At 35.7% G+C, this 25,186-nt stretch overlaps 1 protein-coding gene across 4 annotated transcripts in view; it reads left to right on the top strand.

The window, feature by feature from the left end:
* The window catches only part of CDH12 (cadherin 12), a 588,550-nt gene that overhangs the window by 177,121 nt on the left and 386,243 nt on the right, over window positions 1-25,186 (top strand). For all 4 annotated transcript variants that reach the window (XM_084508734.1, XM_084508730.1, XM_084508731.1 and 1 more), the window contains exon 2: window positions 9,156-9,259. The gene's annotated coding sequence lies outside the window, so the exon portion shown is untranslated. The remainder of the gene's footprint in view (window positions 1-9,155; window positions 9,260-25,186) is intronic.

Raw genomic sequence — 25,186 nt, 5'->3', positions numbered from 1 at the left:
ACTTCTGTGCACAACCTTTTCCAAAAAAAAAAAAAAAGTCTTCTCATATTGTAAATGTTACTGTATACTAGTGATTTTTAATATTAAAATGTGTATTGCATGTATATCTTGGATTTAGCTTTTATTTTGAGATCATAAATTTTTTACTTAAATTACTACAAAACTTATCTGTTAGAGCAACCAGTACCACAACCATATAAGAGCTGAATCTCATAGACAATGTTGTGAATCACTGATGCTCAATAAAGTGAAATTGTTTGTGAACATGGGATTTCAAACTCTGAAAGTCAGACACTTTTTTTTGTCTTTTAAATGATGTAATTTTAAGACTATTGAACTGCCAATATATCTTGCTAATTTGAGATAGTCTTTTTTTTATATTTATGATTTCATAATTCCTTAGCAGCAAAGTTGTTATTTTAAAACTCAAAAATCACAATTGCTAGCTACTTATAATGTCTGCAGTTAGCTTCCTGCTCTGCTTGGTGAGCACAGTGGTTTCTTCATATTTAACTTTTATGATGTTAAAAAAACCTGCTGTTTCTGAGCTACTCCAACGAAGCAGTAAGCTGATTCCTTTGAGAATCTATAGCTTGTTTATTGCAAAATCTGAGTTTTAACTAGACCATCGTTTTGAAAAATCACATATAGTCCAGAAATTGTCACAATCGTGTACTAATCATCTTTCAACCAGAAGCAACAGGACAGTATTATTACTAAGGGCCACCACAATCAATATCCAGATAATAACACCAGAAAGTCACCCACTGGTCTCTGCTCTGCTACTGTGTGTGAAATTCTACTCGCCCACAGCAACCACATAAAAAAAATTAAGCTGGACTGCCTATTGGGAAAAGGCATACAAAACAAAAATGAGGCCTAGCACCTCCAGGACCAGTTGTAGCCAAAGAAGCTGTGTGTATAATTGCAGAGTAAAGCACTATTAACACTGTCACTAGCTTTACATAGAAGTGCTAGAACAGTTCTTACCCCAGAGATGACAGAAATTTTAACCTAGTTGCAAGATATAACTAATAACTGAATATTTTGTGTTTTTATTTTTTCAATTTTAAAATGAACTTTGTAGTGAGTTTGTGTCCCAATAACACTAAATTATTTTGTGTGTGTGTGTCATTGAGAAATGAAATTGTGAAGCTTGAAAAGTAAATTAATACATAATGTTATATACAAATTAAAGCATCTGTTGTTATTTACAGTTGCACAAAGTCATTACATAGGAATCATAATGCTGTTAGATGAGTTTTTGTTTTGTTTTGTTTTTTAGAACAGGTCATCAGTGAGCGATGGTTTTTCACGGATAAGCACTTTGTGAGCATTGAATGATACACTCCACCTCATTCCATCACTGGACATACCATATAGCCATACTCAACAGTTGATATCTGATTCAGGGCAAGGGATTGTATTTGCATTATTTAACTTACTAGCCACATATCTTGTCTCAAGTGTCTTTTAGCACCTTAGCAAGATTGACTTACTGTAGCTATGATCAATACCCAAAGGCTTCGTGAAAAACATGTTCTTCACAGTTCTGGGTTGTTCTTTGGTACTCCTCCTACTCATGGCTCCAGCTCTGCAGTGTATTCCACAGCTGGCTAAGTTACCAGCAGTACAGGCAACTCAGCACCCTGCAAGTCGACAGGTCATTCATCTGTTTTGGACCTCCTGGAAGGATTCAGGTGCTTTGCTGGGGGAAACCCCTGGGCTACTGATGTCAGAGAAATCCCATTGCTAGCAAGATATGAAAGTGAAATGTAATGCACTGTAAAAAACCTACTCATGTTTTGCAAATCTTCTCAGAAGGTAGTAATTTTGGTTCTTTCAGACTTCATTGTGGTGATAAAAATTATCTCAGATCCCAGGGAGTTCATAAAATACAACACGAAGTTGCTGTTGAATAGGTGGTGTTTAACTTCTGTTGTGAGAGCTTGTTCCTCTGCATGACCAGCAGTGGTATTATAGCTTCAACCACCCTGCTGAAGCCGACCCTGGCTGTTTGCTTGATTGTTTCAACTTCTGCCGGATAGTTCTGAGGAAGGTACAGAATTGCATTGTCATCTTATTTTCAAAATGGTGTTTGCTACTCTTAGTGAAAAATTAATTTTGGGGGTGGAAAGTATTTGTGTTAGATAATGGCTATCTTACAAATTCATCTGGAATACATTATATTACAATAATAGGACTGTCAAAAGTGCAGTAATGTCTAATACTGAATAAGAACAGATGGCTCCGGTATATTACATTTCTTTAATACTATTCAATCTTTATATAGCCCATGTACTCAGTGGAAATACCGTTAGAGGGAAAGCAGAGACAATTTTCCTTTTTTATTTTGTTTCAGGCTATATATGTATTGATATCAATATATATATATTGATATATATATTATATATATAAATAAAATATATAAATTATTATTACTAAAAGTCAATAAAAGAAAATAGCAATGATAAATGTGCTAAATTTGAAATAAATATTTAATAAAAATCTGTTCTTTTGTAGGAAAAAAAAGTGCACATTTAAAAGTGCATATGAGTAGGTGTATACAGAGGGAAGAGACTACGGAAATACCCATTTGTTTTTCCACTTAGACAAATTATGTTCTTAAAGCCATTAACCAAGTAGACATATGGCATCATTTCACAGAGGAATTTATGTATAGTAAATTCTTCATCATCAGTTCCCTGTTGTTCCTGAAAAATGTTTTCAGGACAAGTGTTCTGTGAGCTATTCCAAAAGTAATATACTGAAAAATATTTTGATGCCATGATGGTTTATTTTGAGAAATAAGCTAGATATATTTAGAAGTCATCTTGAATTTCTCCTTTTTTCTCTTTTTTTTTTTTTTTCTCTTTTTTTTTTTTTTTTTTCTTTTTTTTTTTTCACTTGAGTAGAATGCTTAAATTAACTCACATGCATGTGATATGAAGGTGGGTGAGGAAGAGCAAAAACCATCCAAGTAAACCTTGATATTCTGGATCTGGAGATAGCAAGAAACTGCTGGCTAGCTTTGCAACTGGTCCAGAACCAGCTAGTTAAGTTTAACCATCCTTACTGTTCTATTAGTATCATCTTTATGGGGGAGAGAAATGAAGGACAGACAGCCTGGAGTCCAGACTATGATACACAGAAGGCCAGCTATGAATCCTGTACACATATGCCAGTGATTCTTTGGAAATATTGAATACCTGCACGTTAAGACAACACTTGTTACATGCCATTTGGGGCTCTGGATTTTTGAAACCACACGAATTCCTTTCTGAAAATTCAGATTTAAGTGGTTCAGATGTTTAAGAGACCTCTGAAAGTACTCAGTGTAGTGACAAAGTTCTATGTCTTAATTCCTAAATAAATCTTGGACAGTCAATATTTAATTGCAAGAGATATTTATAGAAGTTATTTTATTATGGTTTTCTTGCCTCATCTCTGTGAAGAAGCATCTGTAGGATGGAAGTAAATGTCAGATCTAGAGGCTTATTTGATTAAACTATGGTAACAACATTAATCTTGCAAAGGAAATCAAAATAATAGAGGGGGCTGGATGGACCAGGAGATTGATAATTGGTAAGAAAGCTTTTGACCTTTGGGCCAGTAGTTCAGATTCAAGCCAAGTCAGTAGTGACTGAAAATCATTACTCTCTGATAGCAGTGCAATTGCCATGTGCAATGGGTGATTGGTTTCACTCCAGTTTCTACTGAACTGGGAGGCTCATTGCAAAAATTACTACTCCCAGCGGTCGTGTTTAAGGCAGAGTTTAAGGAAGGAGAGCAGAAGGGAACATCTTTACTTTCTCACCCTCAGAAGCATTTTGGGAGGTGGGAGAGAAGACATGCTGCAGTTCTTTTTCTGCCAGTGCATGGGGAGCATCACAGCTACCATCAGGCTTCTGTTAAGACACTAAGACTTCTATTGATACTAATAAAAGTGGAAGTGTTATGTGCAATGCCACTCCAAATGTCTTCATAATGACCTTTCTCATTTATAATAAATTGGATTGTTTTCACTTTTTTCAGCTGGAAAAAAAAAATAAAATAGTGATTTCTTTATTTTTAATCATTTTGGAATTCATTGAAAGCTGTTCAGCATAGTGCTTTGTATGAATCTATTTGACCTTGGAATTGTGTGTGAGCTGTGTTGTCAATGGATGATTCATACCTGGGATGAGTAACTGAAGATTTACAACTGCCTGTCTGTGTCACATTGTGTTTTTCCCTCCTTAATTGGATGACCTGAACTTAATAATTAATGTGGCCTGAACCAATATAATTTAATCCTATAAGGAAAAAAAGAAAAAAAAAAAAAAAAAAAAAAAAGACCTGCTAGCAATCTCAGAACCACAAAGACTCTTATTAAAATGATTGAGCATTACATTTGTCCTCTTTCTCTTTTGAATACAATTTGGTTACCATCTCCTTCACCATCGGTTTCCTTTCATTCTTTTCACTTATACCCATGAAGAATACAGCAACATTACTCACACACACACATATCCTGACTTAAAAAAATAATAATAAATAGAGAGAGAAAAAAGTTTTCCTCTTTCTTCAATCTGTTACCTAAGATTTCTGCAAACCAGGGGAAGGTTCAGCACACTCATTGTCATGTCTTTTATATGGTGTGTGGTTAAATAAGTGGTGCTTACTTTACTTTTGCCTATTTTACTATCTTTATTTTCTTAAATCATTTTAAGTTATGATTTTGATCATCTTCCATGTGTTGTCACTGTAAAAGATTAGGTTCCTTGTCTTTAGATAAATAAATAAATAAAAAGTATTTAAAGTATAACCTCTGTGTCATTGAACTATGTAGCTAGTCCAGCTGTTTGCTAGTAGAGTTGCTTAAGTGTACTTTTTGGTTGAAGACCAGACAAAACAGGAGAGAATAAAAACAACATTGGACTATTTAAAACTCAGGCTATGTTCATATTATTATTTTTTTTTTCGCATTCTAAATAGATGCAGATTTAGAGGTTGCTGCATTGTTTTCTCCATGAGGAGAAACCTGCTTTAGATACCTACTGGATTTGTATTGGGTCTTTCTTGATACACATGTATCTTTTCAGTTATGTTTGTGCTCATCAAGTGCTAAAATGGTGAACAAATATGGGTATTTTATGATATGTGCCATTTCAGTGCAACTGATGCATCTCCCTTAGACTTCTGGCAATGACAGGAAACAGCCTCCATCTACTGCAGAGAGAAGAAACGGGAAAATACAGGGATGGAGCCTGTGAGCAGTGCACGCAGAGACTTAACACGTGTCCCTGCAGTCCATGGAAGTGTTTTTTCTGAATTCAATCACAGGAATCTCGAGCTGCAGCAAAGGAGTTAGTACTGGTTGTTTTAATATTGATTTGTGAATGAGTAAACATGACAGAATTATTAGCTGTAGCTTGTTGCATATTTGTGTTCGAGAGCATATTTATAAAATAAGCCCTGATGGAAATGTTCTTCTTTGCAAAATTGGCTATTACGGTTTTAAAGAAAGGTTAAAAATTACAAGGCGTTCCTGTTTTTCCAGTGCATGTTTGACTGCCAAATGTCTGTGAACACTCTGTTGTAGTAAAATGTCAGAATGATAAGAGAGGAAAGTAAGACGAGAAGCGAGGGATAAAAAAACCCTTCAATCTGTGCTCAAGCTCTTTCTAAATGACCTTGCACGTGACAGGCACAAATTTGTATTTTGCATGAAAACCTTTCATTTATGAAGAAGAGATGCTGGTGGGAAGGGAATGTGAAAAGAAAGGCAGGCCTGCATGACAGATTTTCAAATGGCACACTATGACTGAGTGCATCTACAAAGAAAGAGAAGTGAATTTCTCAATAAATAGCTACCCCAAACAGAATGTCAAATATTTATATGTATCTATAATAACAATGTGAGGTCCTTCTAAGCTGTGTGGTTTATATTTTGAGCAAATAATACTTTTATGCATTCCACTTGATTTTTTTTCCTACAGTGGTCCTATTTATTTTCTGCTTCCATAGTAGATTGCAAGATCGTGCTTGCTAGTTGTACTTTTTGGCTTTCCCTTTCAGCTTAACAAGGTTGTAAATAGTTGTTTGTTGTTGTTCCTTATTTAAGGAGAGAAACACAAGGAGGTTGAGATCATGTTCCCAAATGAAAGAGGCTGTGAGCAAGCTGTATGGAAGTTTGTAAATCTTGCAGGAAAGTACTTTGCCTGATGGGGTGTGCAGGGATGGCGCCTGTCCCCGGCTTGCTGCCTGCCAGAAGTAATGGGCTTTGAGCTGGTGAGGCACACTCAGCGCCCACAGGGCTGGCAGTAACGGCAGAGTGGGACATGTTTGGAGGCCACTCAGTGCCTCATCCTTCTGCAAATGCACCCTTTGCCCCCTTGATACCCCACTGACAGCTTGCAAGGAAAGTTGCAAGCATGTGCAAGGGGGTACCAACAGAAAAGGGCTGTGACACTCAGTCCAGACACAAAAACAGAAAGGAACAAGGAACCGTAATTTCATGCAGTAAAGGTTAGATGACTTCCATTTAATTGTTCCACTTTGAAAAATATCTGTATGTCAAACTGAATGATATTTTATCAAGTAGTCAGGTTCTGTATCATTTGTTGCTTCCTACAGCTACATGGCTGAGAGCAAATCTGACAGCTTGAACTTTGGTTTGTGAATGTGTTGAAAAACTTTTGTGAACACTAGTGCACCTGAATGACCCAATAGTTCCCAGCAGTCTCCCCAGGCTACATGATTAATCCTAACCATATATTATAGCTCTTGTGCTGTAGTTTTCCTCCAGCTAAGTAAGCTGGGTATTTGCAAAAAAGATTTTTCAAACGTAATCAATGTAACAAAGAAAAAATCAATCAGGTTTACAGAACCACTCCAGTCCTTATTTGCATTAAGACTCATTGTAATGTCTTTCTTGTTGCTGATGCTTTCTGTGAGAGTTCCAAGCAGAAAGCAACTCAAGCTGTATGCTGCAGGTTAAGATGATTTTTAAGGAAATGGGAATTCAAACTATTAACACCAAAGCAGCTTGATTTTTTTTTTTCATTGCTTTTCCTCATTTCTTAATTTTAAATTTCACTTAAAACATCTAGTTGTTTTTTTGTTTGTTTGTTTGTTTTTTACGTCAGTGAACTCCAGACTCCTGCAATGTGTTTAGTTCTAGATGCATGCTTCAGTTGCTGTTTTTAACAGATATCAAGTGTTATTGAAGTTAATATTTTGCTAACAAATCCAGTTCAGTGACATTAAGAATCAATACTGAAGGAAGAACAGTTTTTTGTTTGCTATTAGAAAGCTGTTTCTGAGACTCAGAAAGCTTGTGCAGGGTTGGAATTCTTCTCTCCTTAGCTCTTTGTTCTTTTTTTCTTTTCTTTCTCCTTCCTGTAGGTACATTTATATTTTAATGTAAAAGCTACAAGGAAAATCTTGAAAAGAAAATCAAAGACAGTTGCTTTGCTAAACTTGGAGTAATGTGGGTGATTCAAATCCATCTTGTCTTACCAAAAAGTCAGAAAGACTGTCCTTCTTCATGGATAGGTTTAGTTCTGGTGCTGTCTTCCTCTAGAATATGAGAAATTTAAAAGGTGAGGGTGCAACGTATATCTGATCTATTTGATTATTACCAGCTTTGGTAGTCAGTAGTCAGTTTTTCCTGCAATAAACTCATTCTCAGTGAAGGAAATTATTTAGGATAACAAATTATGTTGAATGCTAGTAATAATCTCAAAATTAAATACAAATATTTTTAAGAAATACTACTTCTATTGAAGTTAAAGGAAATTTCATGAATTTTTTTTTAAATAGATGTAAATTTCTAAGTTGCTGAAAGTGACTGCGTGTTAAGCCGGTGTGGGGGGAGCAGAGGTGCTGCAAAACAAGTTACATGGTTATAAACATACTGCTCACATTGCATGATGCTTTTAGCTTTTATGCCAGTGCCTACTTCAAGCATGGCAAGCATGGAAGCCTGGTTTCTTAATATCTGTATAAATGGCTTACTCCTCTTTGCACACACAATTCATCTGTAATTTTTGTGTTTTTTAATTTCTAAAAGCCTGCATTTAATATAATCTGATGTTTTGGTGCAGAGTGGTATCATATGTAAAATATTTATATATATATATTCAAACGGTTATTTTCCAGTTCTGCTGTTGGTCTTCCTTTGGGTTTTTCTGCTTTTTTAGTTTTTACTATATCTGGATGCCGTCTCTACTTCAGTATTCTTTCAGCCTCTGGTTTGGACTCGCTTGTTTTTTTAATTTCCTTTTTCTCCTTTGTCCTATTCATTTCTCTAGATGTTCATCTGTATTGAGAAATTCCAATATACAAACTGCTGATTTAAAAGTAAAACAAAGAAGCCCCCTAGTTTTAGTTCTATTGAAGTAATAGAAAACATTTCTGGCCTTTTTTGGCTTTTTTTTTTTTTTCCCCCGTAAGTGCAAAGCTAACATTAGATCAAGGCTTAAACAAAAATGTATCATGGAGTTGGAATAGGAGCCAACTCAGGAAGGAGTTGTTGTGGAAGTTGCTCCTGTGTGTTACAGCCCTGGCACTGAAAAGAAAAGTAAACATCCCACCATATATGAAACTGATTTGAGCCATTAGGGTAGTGACAAAATTGGCTGCAAAACCACTGTGAAAAGAGCAAAACATTATATGCAATGCCACTATCTCATGTTATCACTCCTCCATCCTTTTCAATGAAATCATTGCGTGTTTATTTTCCCACTGTGTTGAATGATAGCTGACACAAAGGGAACCCAGTCATGGCAATGCATACAAATCACACCCATAATAGGATGTTCTGCAGTAATGCCTACTGTCAGTAAAAATCTCACAGGTTTTAGGCAGCTATAAGGAATGTGAGCAGTTTCGTTCTGCTCAATGTTTGGTCAACAGGAGCCATCCATTCAAGGGGTGTCTGTCCTGCTCCTTGCCTTGCCATGTTCACTTAAAAGGCACAGAAAAAGTGATGTTTGGTGACTTGCTCATTTTTTTATGCTAGACTGGGTTCCTTAATAATGCATTCTCTGTTGTTTTTTGTTGTTGTTTGTTTGTCTTGTTTTGTTTTCTGGTTGGTTGGTTTGGTTTGGTTTGGATGCTCTTGAGAAACAGCTGTTGACAATGACAATTTATTTTTATATGTTTTGCAGACTGTAGTGACCCAGTAAGTTGAGAATTGTAGTGAAGGAGGCCAGTGAAGGTCTGAACCCATCACTTCTGCAAGATCTTGGAAGATGTGGCATCTTATTCAGAGGTAGACTTTTTAAGCACTCTGTTTTTCTTCATTATCTTCAAGAAACTTGTCATAATTGCAGTCAACTCATCCTGTAAGATATAATGGATTCAGTTCTCACTTTTTAGTTGTTTTATTATTATTATTATTTATTTATTTTTTATTTTGCTACTTATGTAATAAACATAAATTAGTTTTAGGACCAAGAAACTGGGATGGAGAAATCCAGGAATCTAGTGTCTTCATTGAATATCTCAACAAAAATACTTGATGCAATCCAGGGCTTGCAGTAATATTGACCAACTATTTACAAATGCCTGTTCTGTATGATACCTTTTTCAGGCTATTTCAATTTACATGCAGATTGGAGAAAATAAAAGTACATTTACAGTCTATATTGCACCTCTTAAAGGATGGAAATCCATTTTCTCTTTGAGCTTTATTTTTACAATGCTTTCTTCTTGTAATTGCAGGGTGCTATTTTTGTCAAATGGTATTTGTCTCATTTCAAAGGCATACCTTAACAGAACCTCTTACCCAGGGGAAAAAAGACAATGTCATAGGCTTCCTCATGTTTATTAATGTGCCATTGTCTACTTCAGTTGTTGCTTATGGAATCTACTATAAACTGGTTTTACTATACTCTTGACAAGAATCCAATGATGGGGATGATGAAACACTGGTTGTATTTTGTCCATATTAAAAATAAATTATTAATAATAATAAAAGAGGCAGATACTAAATTTCTAATTTTGTGAAGTTAATTGTGTTGTATTTTGAGCTAAGAGCCTAAATAAGTTTGAAACATCCTTCAGAAGATGACAGGTTTTTTATTTTAATTTAACAGTTTGTCGTGGTTTAACCCGTCCGGCAGCTAAATACCGCACAGCCGTTCGCTCACCCTCCCCCCTCCCTCTCTGGGACGGGGGAGAGAAATGGAAAGTGAAGTCCGTGAGTTGAGATAAAGACAGTTTAGTAAGACAGGAAAATAATAATAACAATAATAATAATAATACAATGATGATAATAGTACTACTACTAATAATGTGTACAAACAAGTGATGCACAAAGCAATTGCTCACCACCCACTGACCGATGCCCAGCCTAACCCCGAGCAGTCCAGCCCCCCTTCCCTGGCTAGCCACCCCTATATATTGTTTAGCATGACGTCAGATGGTATGGAATACCCCTTTGGCTAGTTTGGGTCACCTGTCCTGGGTCTGTCCCCTCCCAGCTCTTGCTGCATCCCCAGCCTGCCCATTGGCAGGACAGAGCAAGAAGTTGAGACATCCTTGGCTTGGTGTAAGCACTGCTCTGCAATAATTAAAACATCAGGGTGTTATCAGCCAAAACATAGCATTCTACCAGCTACTAGGAAGCAAATTAACTCTGTTCTAACTGAAACCAGGACACAGTTTTGGTCTGTAAAGCATTGTATGCTGGAGAAGACAATTGACATGGTGACATGGAATGATTAAATTCAGTAAAAGCTTCTATATTACGACTTTGTTGAATGCTTGCTTATGAACACTCATGTGCAGGCAGACGTAGAGGGAGGAAGATCTGAATGTTGATTGTCCTGTTATGAAGTTATACAGAAAAGGCAAACGGCTATAGAGAGTAGTTTGGGGCTCACCAATGTTTAATTTCAGTGGAATTTAAAATAAAATTTTGAATATATTGTGCTTGTTAAAAAAATGTATTTATATTTTCTTATAGTAAGAAATTGTCCTGCCTGAATTCCATTTTATGTAATCCTTAATTTCAATGTGTAGCGCACATTTAACCTGCCCAATGATGTTGTGTTGCTGATGCTGAAGACAGATTCACTTTTATGCATGGCTTCATTTGGGTAATTGAGTGATGTATCTTATGTAAATACTTAAAAGTTAGAGATGTATTCTGCCATGAAATTCTAATGAAAACTATACATACAATGTTGGAAGTGTTTGGCTCCTAGTTTTTGAGTCAGGCAGGCCTGTCTTTACTGGTTGTATTTAGGATAAATAATATAATTTTCAGTTATGTATCTCCTCTTTCCAAGCTGTGTGCATATGACATAGTTGAAAGGAGTTAGGAAACTGAGATTTTATCTCTGCCAAATGTGTAAAAAGAGCTTCTGGGATGTCAACACTATCAGCACTTGTTATCTTGACTAGGCTCACTGGAATTTAGCCAAAGGAGTATTGGATGCTAATGTCACAAAAACATACAACTTCTGCTTTCTTAAATGTTTTTTGAATGATACCTTGCCATGCACTTTACCTTTATTTATTTATTTATTGACACATAGATTTAGTCAAAACTGTGTATTTTTTCCAGGCATTCAAGTAAACAGGTAATGAGACAGGTATTAGAGAGCAAGTATTTCAATTAGAGAGCAATAATTCCATTAAGTTTAATCTGAAACTTGATAAGATCAACACTTGTAGAACACCTTCTAAGAACACCAGTGTGCAGACAGAAGGGGAGCTTGGCATGCTTTGTTTTTAAAATACAAGATTGTAAAATTAGGTGCATAGTTAAAAATTTGGCTTAAAATTCTGAGCAGGTTAAGGGATCTAATTCTCACTGTTATGATGTAAACTCCAAAAATTCCACTGCTATTTTAGATGCTGAAATGTACTTCTATACCACACAAGAGCTCAGCTTCTCTTATGGGTTAGGTAAGCTTATATGGATTTGATATGTTTATATCAATATATACGCATATAAGTAGAGATGCAGAAATCAGTATATTAATGAACTTGTAATAAGACAGTATTAGAGAAATAGAAAGTTATATACTCACCCCATTCACAATGAGTTTAAGTGTTCAAGTATTTTTTTAGCTACATAGATTTCTGTTAAGATGAGGAAAATCAGCCCTAGATCTGTGAACCCTGAAGAGCTCAGCACACAAAATTAGCATTATTCAGCTGTCTGTTCCGTCCCTCACAAGTCTATACTCTCCCTTCCTTTTCACTGTGGGTTTTTGCAGCTGAACATGTTGTTTGAAAGCATGCATGGCAGGCAGTAATCCAGGTCATCATAGTATCACCCAGTCTGGCAAAACAAAAGTGATAAACAAGGAAAAAGAAATACCTTTTCTTGTTTTCAAAGAAATGCTACAGAGAGATGAAGAGGCAGCTTAGTTGTGGGACAACAATCCATAATTTACTTTGCAGATGTCTCTGTAATTTAAGCAGCAGGCAGAACAACCGTTCAGTTGTAGATGCTCTGGGGAAATGATACACAGAGCCTCGTGAATCATTGTAAGGATTAAAAGCAATGAACATTCATCTTTTTAACCTCATAAACTGATACTGCAAAGCCAAGGATTACAACTTACTGTGCATGTAATCTTTGCTCAGGGATAAAGGGTGTCAACTTCTTAAAAAACTTCTCTCAATTAACAGTGGCACCTACCTTTTGGGGAGGGAGAAAAGCCAATCTTAAAACTGACTTTGAAAGAATTCCTTCTATTAAATTAATACTTGACATTTCCCACAAAAGAAGGAAAGAAAAATTCTTGGATGAGCTTTTGTTCATTTCTAAGAAAGGTGATAGTTTGCTTCTAAGCCCTGATTTGGTATTAACATTAATATTAATGATTGTATTTCAAAACTTTGCTTAATAGACACAACTCAGAAAAAACCCTTTCCTTTTCCCATTATAAATATGTGGAGTCTTGAACTTTGTCTTGTTTTACTTCATCTTCTTTTTAAAATACGATGAGTTTTTGAATCAATTGTTCATTGCCATTAAAGAATATTGTCATGACCATGGACCTGTTGGAGCAAGTCCAGAGGAGAGATGCAAAGATGACAGGGCTGGAGCACCACTCTTATGTGGAAAGGCTGAGGGAGATAGGGCTGGAGAAGAGAAGGCTCCAGGGAGACCTTATATTGGCCTGCCAGTACCTAAAGGGGGCCTACAGGAAAGCTTGGGAGGGATTCTTTTTCAGGAAGGGTAGACATAGGACAAGAGGGATTGGCTTTAAACTAGAAAAAGGTAGGTTTAGATTAAATATTTGGAAGAAGTTCTTGACTCAGGGGGTGGTGAGGCACTGGCACAGGCTGCCCAGAGAAGCTGTGAATTCCCAATCCCTGGAAATCCCAGGTTGGATGGGGCTTTGGGCAGCCTGGTCTGGCGGGAGGTGTCCCTGCCCTGCAGGGGGGTTGGAATTCAGTGGTCTTTAAGGTCCCTTTCAACCCAAACTTTTCTGTTATTCTGTGATTATGAAAAAAAAAGACTGTGCATTCAGTCTGTTAAATAAGCACTGTAAAACTTGAATTTATCTACATGCTTTGGAAATATTTGTCTCAAGAGTGTAATTTTTCCCTTTTACACAAGAAGAAAACATAGAATCTTTGTAATCTAAATTATGACATGTAAATTGGCAGTTTCCCTGTGAATAGAATCATGGAATATCTTTAGTTGGAAAGGACCCCCAAGGATCATCTGGTTCAACTTCTGGTCCAGGACCACCCAAAATTCAGACCACGTGTCTGAGAGCGTTTTCCAAATGCTTCCTGAACTCTGTCAGGCTTGGTGCTCTGACCACTTCCCTGGGGAGCCTGTCCCAATGCCCAACCACCCTCTGGGTGCAGAACCTTTTCCTAACACCCAGCCTGACCCTCCCCTGTCCCAGCTCCATGCCGTTCCCTCGGGTCCTGTCACTGTCCCCAGAGAGCAGAGCTCAGCACCTGCCTCTCCGCTCCCCTCATGAGGGAGCTGAAGGCCACCATGAGGCTTCCCTTCTGTCTGCTCTGCTCTGGGCTGAACAAACCAAGGGACCTCATTTGTTCCTCATACATAACAGCCTTCGTTTGGACACTCTCTAGTAGTTTTATGTCCTTTTTATTGTGTAAATTCTAACTTCTAATAACTTCCAACTTACCCACTAAGGTATTCAAAATAGCTTAAATACTGAATACTTCCACATTCAGAATCCCTGATTTTAGAGGGCCTGAAGGAATCTAAAAATCTTTGAAAGGGAGAAGAGTCTGGGCAATATCATGATGTGGAGCTTCCTTCATAGACCAGCAAACCAGGAAAATCAGAGAATCAGGACTTTCTGCAAGCAACTCATGGTATTATCTAAAGTATTATCTAAACTATTCTTTTTGTGATATATGACTACTATATATTTCTGGGGAATGCAATACAGGAAAACACTGTTCAGTAGGGTAGTGTACTGCATAAGTGACAATGATAATGCTCAGCTTTTGATACAGATGGCAAAGCAAAAGGTAAGTTTCTTGTAGGTTTGATCCAAACTAATGGAGAGGATCTGAGATGCATGCGAATGGAGGACAACTTGGGTGAGGCTGTTTATGAAGCCATAGGATTCAGGAGAAGGAAAACAGCAATGGTAAAACAATCTACTCTGTGGAAGCAGATTTCACTGAGCTCAGATCATTGATAAGATCCTAAGGAAGATAAATGTAAGGAGTCAGAAGAATCAGTAGTGCTTTTGATAAGTATTTTAATAGTAAGAAGAAAGTACTGAGGAGAAGAAAACATGTCATCAGAAGTGTTTATGGTTTTTGTTTCTTTCAGCTTTTTTCTTCATCTGTAATTAGGTGAACATCAGTTAATACCAGTGACAATGGTATGAGATCTCAGATTATATAGCTCACTTATCTAAACAATTTATTTTCATGTAGTTAGAATGTGATGAAACTTATCCCAGGTTACTTACCAAACCAACTGAATCTTTCTCAAACATAATATCTCAAATATATCTCAGGGCTGTTTCATAGAACATGAGCAAGATGGATGAAGTACCAGAAATTTTAGAACAGCAAATATAGCAAGAACAGAGTGCAAAAAGTAAAGAAATGAAGAATTATAAATTAATCACCTTAACAGTAATTCTAGGGAAAAAATAAACAATCTAGGAGGCATAAAAGAAAGAGCAATATTAAATATGGATTTGTCTATAACAAAATGTATTCTTTTACAACAGGGTAATTGCACTGTTGGTTAGTAAAAGAGTAGATATAATCTACCATACAGTTTGTAAGATTTCTCATAAGTTATCACATAATGTAGCCTAGACAAAACTATACAGTGTATATGCAAAGATGGTGGGAGAATAATGCATGGAGAGAAGTTATCAATTCTGAGCAGTCTGAAAGGATTTGGGGGACACCAATTTTTATTAACTTGCTTGTGAGTTGAATGACTTGTATATGACATTTGGCTAGTAGGCAGTGTAACATTATCTGCTGGTATATTTACATACCTCAGCCCAAATCATGCTGTTGTTATCCTCAATGAAACTGTCTTCTCAGTTCCAACTAATTGATATATTTTGGAACCATTGTTGTTTCTTGTTCTCTTTTGCAGTTTTTTTTCAGAAAGCCTAATATAATAATAATAATAAGCCTCTGTTTTTTGGAGTTTCTTGCATTCCCTTGACTACAAATATTTAGTCTGTCATTTATTTCAGGCTCTTACATGTTTTTAGGGAAGGTCAGGCATGTATTGTATGAGGTATAAATGATTTAGAAAACTGTTTCTTTTATTTTCAAGTCTATCCCATTATTACTCCAAAATACAACTGCTTAAAGACCTTACCTTTCAGATTTCAGATCGTGCAGTCACACTACAGACTCTAGGAATCTATTTTTTAATGATGGAATTGGAAAGGGGTGTCTAAGCAGTCTAAGCATCACTGCTTTGGGACCTATGAATTATAGCTTTAAAGAAAGAGATGCTAAAAGGAGGCATGCTAAGTCTTTGAGAATAGTTATGGAAAACCTTTTGTCTATTTTTTTCTGTCTTAGAAAGATAACTTTGAAACCTCCAAATATTTGAGTCCATTGTATAGGTCTGCACTGTAAACCAAATTAATCCTTGGTTTAACTTCATATTTTCCAGTGCTGTTCTCATGGTTCAGTGCTTTGAACATGTGACTTTGGCCCTTAAGAGTAATCTAATTTTTGAACATCAGTAGAATTCATCAACTTTTTAAACAAGCAACAATAGATATCTATGTCAGAACAGGCAGGTCTGAAGACTACTATGAGAGTTGCAATATAAACACTGACTTTACTTTGGTAGCTAGCATGATTAATTATACGTGAACTTTGTGCGAATTTAATGCTTTACTTATTTCACTCATTTGCTTTGTTGCCTGTCCCTTTGTAATTCAGCAAAATATTTCTAATGACATCAGGCAAGCAGATGAAAAGGCCACTATCCTGAGAAGGACTGTGTTGCTGAAGCAGCTATTCTGTTATGATGAGGTGGGAGACACTACTCTTCCAGCCTTCTATTTACTGTTAAATACCCACTCATGAAATAATTTAATATTTATTAATCAGCTTTAAAGTTGAATGGATATTTCTATAGAACTGCTCTAATGTTGAGGAATGGTATTCCAGAGACGTGTTCTTCAAAAACATATATTTTCACTTTGTTCTTTAGGCGTGTCATTACCACTGTCATACAGCATCTTTAAATGAAAGAGTTGATCTATATTGTGATCACCATACTTTTCTCCTAGATTATTATTATTTTTTAATAAATGGTGTGACACTACAAATAAAAGGTAATTCATATCTTGGGATTGTCTACAGATTCAAACAGACATGATGGTCATGATGTTGTAATATTTATATTCAGTCATTCTTTATAGGGAGTCTTTTACAAAGAGGCCTTCCTAAGTACTGACAGGAGATCATAATCGTGAAAATATATATATATATTTTTTTTTCAGCTGCTTGAGGCCAGACCATTTGATATCTGCTTAAAACAATACTGTAAAGTTTTACAGGCCTCAGGCAAGACTTTCTGTTATCTTTTCAGGATAGCTGTATCCTCTGATTATCTCATGATGATTTTACTTGAAATGTCTTGCTGGATATTATTGAAATGTCTTGCTTTTTCTGTGGTGATTTCACTTCTAATTTGACCATTTTGCTGTCTCTGCTTATTTTGAATATATGAAAGTTCATTTAATTTTTAGTAGCCCATTGGGATGTTGGTCTCTATAGAAATCTAGCCAATACAACAGAGGACGCAAGGAGAAAATGTGCTTGTACACCTGCTATGATTCAGATGCTACAAAACTAAATACTGGGCTTGGATACTATTTGTACACAGACCTTTTTCTTCTTATAATTTCAAGTAAACTTGAAGATGATTTCTTTCACTTCAGTGTTCTTTTTTCATACCATAAATGTGAGCCAAATACACAGTTTTTCATCCTCATAAAACACATGTTACTGCATTTGTGAATTCTGGAATGAATTACTGGCTAAAGACTCATTATTCATGAAAACCATTAAAGTAAAAGTGAAGAAAACAGCTGGTTATTCAGTGAATGGGCAAAAAGTGTTTCATTTATTTAGGAATGTTAATTTTGCTAATGTGAATGTCTTTTCAATATTTTTAATATAGTCTTCTATAAATTGTAAGAGGTATGATGTACATATGTCACAGATTAAATTTTTACGTGCTATTTTAATTAAGTAAACAAGGTGATCAGGTGCTGGTTACAGCTGCACAGCTAAGTGAGATTTTTGTAATTAGCTCATGCACACACACATACACCTTTCAAAACTAGGCACTAATTTGGGATTCTTCAAATTTTAGTGCCAATTTGAGATAGCTTTAAAAGACAATAATAATCTGAGGGTCAGTTTTTACCCTTTCTAACAAGCTGATTGAACAACAATTCAAGTTTCAAAGCCTGCATTTGATTGAATTATGACTGCTGTCAACTCTAAAACTAATCCAAGAAAATCAAGTTCTTAAAAAAAGTTCCAACTTTGCTTTACTGGAAATTAAAATTCTTTTTAATGAGTTTAATTTTTTATTTAAAGAACTAAATTAAACTATACCCATGAAACATATGTATTCAACTCAAACAAATAATAGTAGAAAATGGCAAATTGATGGTGCAATACCACCTTAAATGGAATAGCTTCTTAAAGAAATTGCTTATAAAAATTTGCAAGGAAAATAGTATGTTCTGGAGCTGTTTTTTTTTGTTTGTTTGTTTGTTTTGTTTTGGTTTGGTTTGGTTGGTGTTTTTTTTTTTCAGAAGGAAGGCTGAAGTCACAAAAAAAAAGTTTTATTTTTGTTTGTTATTAGTAATAAATAATTGCTTAAATGTGTTCATGCTACTAATGATTCTTGATATTTTGAGTGTGTTTGAAACATGCTTGTGTCTTTAAATACCAGGATGAGTGGGTAGGGCAAAGCAGAAAAATCTATCAGATAAAAATAGGACTAGAAAAGTAAAATCTTTGTAAGGATGTAACTATTTCAGAAAGTGGTTTACAGAGAGTCATGAGCCGTTGCACTTGGAAGCAATTTATGCTATCTTACCAATAGAGTACTGTGCAAAACTAATTAGTTTTGATGAGATGATTTATTTGCAATGGGGCAACTGGGCTGTCACAACAATTCCTCTTCAAATTCTTACTTAGTGTCCTTCTCATGGTACTGTACTGCATTAGGTGAGTATCGCCTTTCATCCTGCTCATTGCAGCAAGCATACTTTAAGAATAAGGAAATGGAGAAGAGGAACCTACAAACCAGTGAGATTTAGAGGATAAAAATATGGGATCCATCCTAAGAGCCAAAATATCAAGCCCAGCATCTTGCAAACGTGTTAAAAGAGCTAGTGGAATTGACTTAGAAATTTTTCAATTTGTAACACTTGCTTTACTCAACACTTGGTGCAGTCAAAATTAGCACAGGTTCTTCCCAGTCTTATTCCTAAATGTAGACAAATGCAATCAGGAATAAAATGGTATTTCTGTATATGTTTCACACACACAATTTTTGCCTCTCCAAGAGGACTGTCGTTAATCAGGAGCTGTACTGATGCAGTTTTCTTCATCCTTGCTATTGAAATGTCCTTGTTTGCCAGGTGGCAAAGGAATAATGTGTCTGGTAAAATTACTTTGCTATGCTGTTTGCATATGCTGCAAACAAGGAACTTGTTCAGAGTGGATAGTAAATCACAAAAATAAGACAAGATCAGTTTATGTATCTCTGCCTACTCTTCTGTGCTGTCAGCTCTTAGGTTCAGATCTTCTGTGACCATGGAGGGCCACAATGTGTTCTATATTTCTGGATAACCCTTGCAGGGCTTATAAGGGTAGTATGAGTATGTCAATACCCTGTTATTTTGTGTATGTGAGAATCTATAAAGGTTGCTTTAAAGGTGTTTCCAGATCACTATTATTATTATTATTATTATTATTATTTTTACTGCAGAATATTTCTTACCTAGGGAGTATGCTTGATCATGTAGGCCAAGGCTGTGTTTATTTATCTGATATGGACGTCAGTAATACACACACGGGTTCTATGAAGCTTTATTTGTGTTGGTAAGCCTGACATCGATCTCACAGTGCTTAGTGGTATTACTCACAAAAGTATGAGCTTTGGAGGGAACAGAGCTGAGGTTTTCAATTATAACACGTTATATCCTTTTAAGAATTACTTAAATATGCATTTCCAGGATGGGCTATTAAAGAAATTCAGATTGTTACAGACTATTGGGTCCATAAAACGTGGTATAAAAATTTCAGTCAAGCTTCATGGAGGAAAAAATAGATGTGTAAAAAATGCTGTAAAATAAAATGCATATTGTACAAAATCAGGTATATATGTCTCCTGAAATATATTTCTAAGTAAAATCTATCAAAAAAATATTTCACTAGAAGAAGAAATAAGCCCACAGAGCCCGTTTCATACAATGTGCATGACTTGTATTCCTAAAATAAAGGAATTTTAATCAATGTAGATTAAAAATCAATGGCAACAGTTTAGGATTTTTCACTTTCACTACACCTGGAGGAAACAGATATTTTTCTGATGTCTATGTGAGTTTTAGGTGAAGTAAGACAGGATAAGTCATTTGAATGTGAAAGTCCAATGAAAATATAGTTGAGTTGCATTAGTTTGGTAGTTTTTAGATCAAAACATGTAATCGTATAATGCAGTGACTCAAAATGTTATACTTATGAATATATAATATATATTTGTTGAAAACACTAAAAAAAATAACAATGAAAAATTGAAGTGCTATGGACAGGTTACATGCACCCTCTTTCAGAAAGATAGTTCAGTTACCTCTTATTGCAATATAGGCCTATTGAACATGTTTCACAATGAGCATTTAAAAATCCAGGCAATCTAAATTCACTGATGTGTAAAAGCAGTAATAACAACAACAAAATCCCTCAATTGCTTTCTTGTATATTCTAGGCAATCACCTAAGCGGACCCAAAATCTGTGTTTTAAGGCTGCTGTTGTAAAAGAGATGGATGGAATCAATGTGATCTGTTACGTGTTGCAATAACAATAGACAGTGGCTCCAGCTTGTTGATGAGTAACTTGTAGCATTTTCAGTTCTAAAAATTAAAAATGAGAGCTAAAAAATAAATTATGGTAGAAATACACAGATCATGAATAAATTATGTAAAAGCTCTCTAATAATCAGTAGTCTTACAGATAGAGAAGAAATAGTAAGTGTAATAAATACTGATTAAATAAGGATTTGGATACTCTTTCATATGTTATTTTAATCTGCATTTGATCTAGATGGATCAACAAAGAGTGAGCACAGAACTGAATGCAGAACTGTTCTGCATAATGACAAAATGGCTCACATTTGGAGTGGAAGTGTGTGTCATAAGGACTTTGCTCTGGCCATAGACCCAGCTCTACTCAGTATTATCATTAACCCTAAGGGCGATCAAATAGAAATACATAGTGTTCATGGGGTTTATAGATAAATTTGCTATCTACATAACAGATGAGAATTAAGAGTGTTTAAGAGACTAGCATCAGTATTCAAAATAACAATGAAAATCAGAAAAATAATCACTAAATGGTGTGATAAAACTGAGACAAATGAAATCACTTTGCACAGAAATCACTGAGCACTAAGCAGACCGGGGAACACCTGGCTAGGTAACTACTCAAGGAGGAATGGGGGAAGAGAAGGTGGGATTGCAAACTGCTTATGACCGTAAAATCACATTGGGATAGAAAGGTGTACAGTTTGGGTTACGATTTGAAGAATGGAGAAAAGCAAAGCTTTCACACATTGTCAAAAATGTCAAAAAGATGATACGGGGAACTACGGTATGGATGTGGCTCTTTAGCTTCTGGGGAAAATCATAAAGTCATGGAGGCCAGTTCTGGGCACGTGAAGGAAATGGTAGTGATGGGGAACAACCAGCGTAGATTTATCGAGAGGAATAAATGTCTGACCAACCCGATTGCTTTCTGTGATGAAATGAATGAATAGGTGAACAAGGGAAAAGCAATGGCTGGAAGAGATTTCCCCTCACTCCCAGAGAGGCAGAACTGGCAAAAGCCCTGAGCAGCCTGGCCCGACCTCACAGCTTACCCTGCTGTGAGCAGGATGTTGAAGAAGACACTTGATGGTGTATTTTCAGCCTCAATTATTCTGTGAGTCTATATAGGGCTAGTGAGACAATCTTTTATCGCTGTTCAGCTTCATTAATCTTTTTGTAATGTTTTGGAAATTACACTGCAAGAAAAACAGGAGGAGTTTCCCTAGAAGAATAACATTTCTAATTGGTTAAAAAAACAACCAACCAGCCAAAAAACAACAACAACAAAAATAAACAAAAAACACATCTTACAAGAGAACCTTTGAGTGGCTTTAAATTCAAAAGAAGAGAAAATGAGGAGACTCATATGAAGACTGAGGAATCTTCCTTTGAAGTTAAAGTTCCTGCAAGTGGGGGAGAATAACATATTGTCCATATCCAGGACAAGCAGGGCAAGAATTAAGTGCTTTCTTTATAGCGAGAAAAAGTTGGGTTACATATTATTAAAAAACTTATAATGGCATAGATACCAATGAAATAGTCTGTATAGAGAAGCGTGAAGTCTTCATGATTAGAGACATTTAAGAACAGAAGCATTTGACAAAGTGATTTCTGAGAGCAGAAAAAGAACATTTGAATATATTTCATGTTGTGCATGCTTAGACTATGTGAAAATGATTTAAAGCTTTCCTGACTTCAAGCCCCTATTGTTTGCAGTATAACTGGGAGGCAATTTTTTTTTAAAAAAACCTTCAGACAGTGAGTGTGTCAGGATTTGTTCAAAGACAGTCTTAGCTGTCGGTTTCACTACTTTTTTTTCTGTAAGATTTATGTCAAAGCATGTTAAAATTTAACAATACATTTTTACACACGTCTTCGTACAAAACACAGTCTTTTTTGAATTACATCAACCCAAATTCTAACATTCAGTGTATACCTTTTAGATACTTCCAAGAAAGCAGTGATATGATGCCATTATTTTCAGCAGTTCATTAAGAGAGCAAAAAGCAAGCCTTTATCAATTTTCTCAGTTCTGTTATCTGAAAAAGAAAAAAGAAAAAAAAAGAAAAAAAAGAAAAAGAAAAAAAAAAGAAAAAAAAAAAAAGAAAAAAAAAAGAAAAAAAAAAAAGAAAAAAAAAAGAAAAAAAAAAAAAAAAAGGTGTACTTCTAAGGGAGTTCATCCTCTGCTTTCTTTCACAAAGAGCAAATATTTCTGTTACCTTTGTGTGAAGGTGGCGACAATGTTTTTCTCTGATGCATATGGATTTGCAGGAATGTGGTTTAATCTCTCCTCCTTCTCTTTTGGGCACAAGAAGCTCCAGACATTGCTCTGATACAGTATGCTCCCTTGTCTCCTCTGCTGCATTGGCTGGTATATTGACAGCGAAGTCGTTTAAGACAAGATCATACCTTGCAGTTTATTTGTACTTTAGGAAAGGCAGTACTTTGCTATTAATTGTTGTTGTTTTTGTTTGTTTGTTTGTTTGTTTTCATGACAAGGTGTGTTTTATACTGAGAACTTAATGCAGAACTCATCGCCGGCCCAGGAATAAGTGGTCCTTCTAATTTTGCTTGTTTCACTCAAACTGCTCTTTTCCACCGTGCAGCATTGCCTGAACTGGGGGTTTCTGATTCTTGCTTTTCAGGACCTTTTGACTCTCTTTTTGTTTGCTTGTTTGTTTCCTGGAATGCAGACAAGTTAGAGATGAGATTTAGGGCAGACTGCAAGTCAGCCTATATGGAGATGAGGTAGAAGTCTGATTCTTGCAAGGTTAAAGGCTTTAAATAAACGGAATTATAAAGGGAATAATCTATCTCTTATCTTGTCAAGGACGATAACTACTCAACTACTCTACAGGTCAAGCCTCAGTTTTAGTCAGAATGGATCTTGATATATCATATAAAGCATGAACTGAATTATTTGAACCAAGTAATTTTGGAGCAGGGAACAAAGTAAAGAAACTGAATTTTGTCACATTATCACAGAATCACAGAATCAGAATTTCTAGGTTGGAAGAGACCTCAAGATCATTGAGTCCAATCTCTGACCTAACACTAACAGTCCTCACTAAACCATATCCCTAAGCTCTACATCTAAACATCCCTCTATACTCTTTTTCAGTGTGCTGTTTTATACCTTAGTCCTGTGGTATCTTTTGCTTTCAGTTGTGCTTCACAGACCCTATTGCAAGCAACAGAAACTCTCTTTAAATATAGACTATGCAAGTTACAGTGACATTTCATTTGGTCAGGAGGCAAAAGAATAAGAGGAACAAAAATACAATTTTATTTTGTTTTAATCTTCTATTAGATAACTGTCATCAAACATAATGGAAGTGTGTCTGAAACCTGATCCCTCTAAGATGATTTTTCTGTGAAAATACAAGTCTGTTCTGGGAAAAGACCTGAATATTTCTATGCCACCAGACAGCTGCCACTTCTCTCACAACTAGGCATGGGAATGCAGCCCATGGGGTGGCTCCTTGTGCTTAATGTCTGGTGACATCAGAAGAGAATTGTTTTGATTGACTTGTTTTTATCCAAAGTGTCAGTAATTGTACTTAAATTGTACTCATATGAGATCCTACTATATGAGTTTTCCTGCTAGCTGAGGTACTGACAGTATTATGCGCATCCAGTCATCAGGGAGCTTCACACTTCAAAACTCAACCATTAAAAAAAACAACCAGTTTTCACCTGCTAGAACCTTTCTATTCTAATTGCCATGAAGAATGTTCTTTTAGCACCTTTGAAAAACATGTTTTATCTATCATGGGCTTTTCCATTTTATTGAAGTCTCTTGTATTAATTCTCTCTTCCAACATGTATTGTTGGACACAGGGCTTGAGCCATTAATCATTTAGATTTATCACTTGTTTGATTTAAGTGGTGTTTTACATTGGTTTACTTTCATTCATGAATAAATGGCTTTATAAATTTAATTATATTATATATCATTATATAAAACACTATCATATTATGCAATTTGTAAGTTTTGCAACTAAGATCACTGATAGTAAGGTAAAAAATATGTTTCAAAGAATTGATAATATTAACTAGCCAGAAAAGATGATGCTAGTTTCCATGAATTCTGGTCATAATCCCACCTAGCAAGAACTTTGAAATCTGCAACTCATTTTGTATTTCATAATTTACCATATTAAGATCATATGGGCCTGTTGACTTTGAGCTATACAAGTGGAGTATGATGAAATACTAACTGAAGCTCGCATAACTTATCCTGACATAGAGTAATTTGTGTAAGTTCTTCTATGCTGAACTGGGCACTTCTGTAGTAAATGTTTCATCATATTGTTTGCTGGTTTTCCTGTTAATGAAATTTGTTGTTTCTTTCTGAAAGCTGAAATATCTGTGCCATGCTGAGCAAAGCATGTGCTTGCAACTGCTACAGGTCTTTGCAAGAATTGAAGAATAGTGTCTCAGCGAGGTTTTGGGTATTCCTAGTGAGAAGAATTATCTGATGCTTTCCCATGGCTCTGCCTCTCCTAAAGCTTTTTATACCTTCCTCAAAAATAAATAATAAAAACTCTGAAAGACCTTAGTTGGCAATATCTTGTACAAAATGTCAGTGTAGAATCATATAAAGTGCTTTGAATCTGGGGGAGGAGTA

This window comes from Aythya ferina (assembly GCF_964211825.1).
Source record: "Aythya ferina genome assembly, chromosome: 2".
NCBI lineage: Eukaryota > Metazoa > Chordata > Aves > Anseriformes > Anatidae > Aythya > Aythya ferina.
Note: the sequence above shows the minus strand (reverse complement) of the source record. Positions and strands in the feature narration are given on the sequence as shown.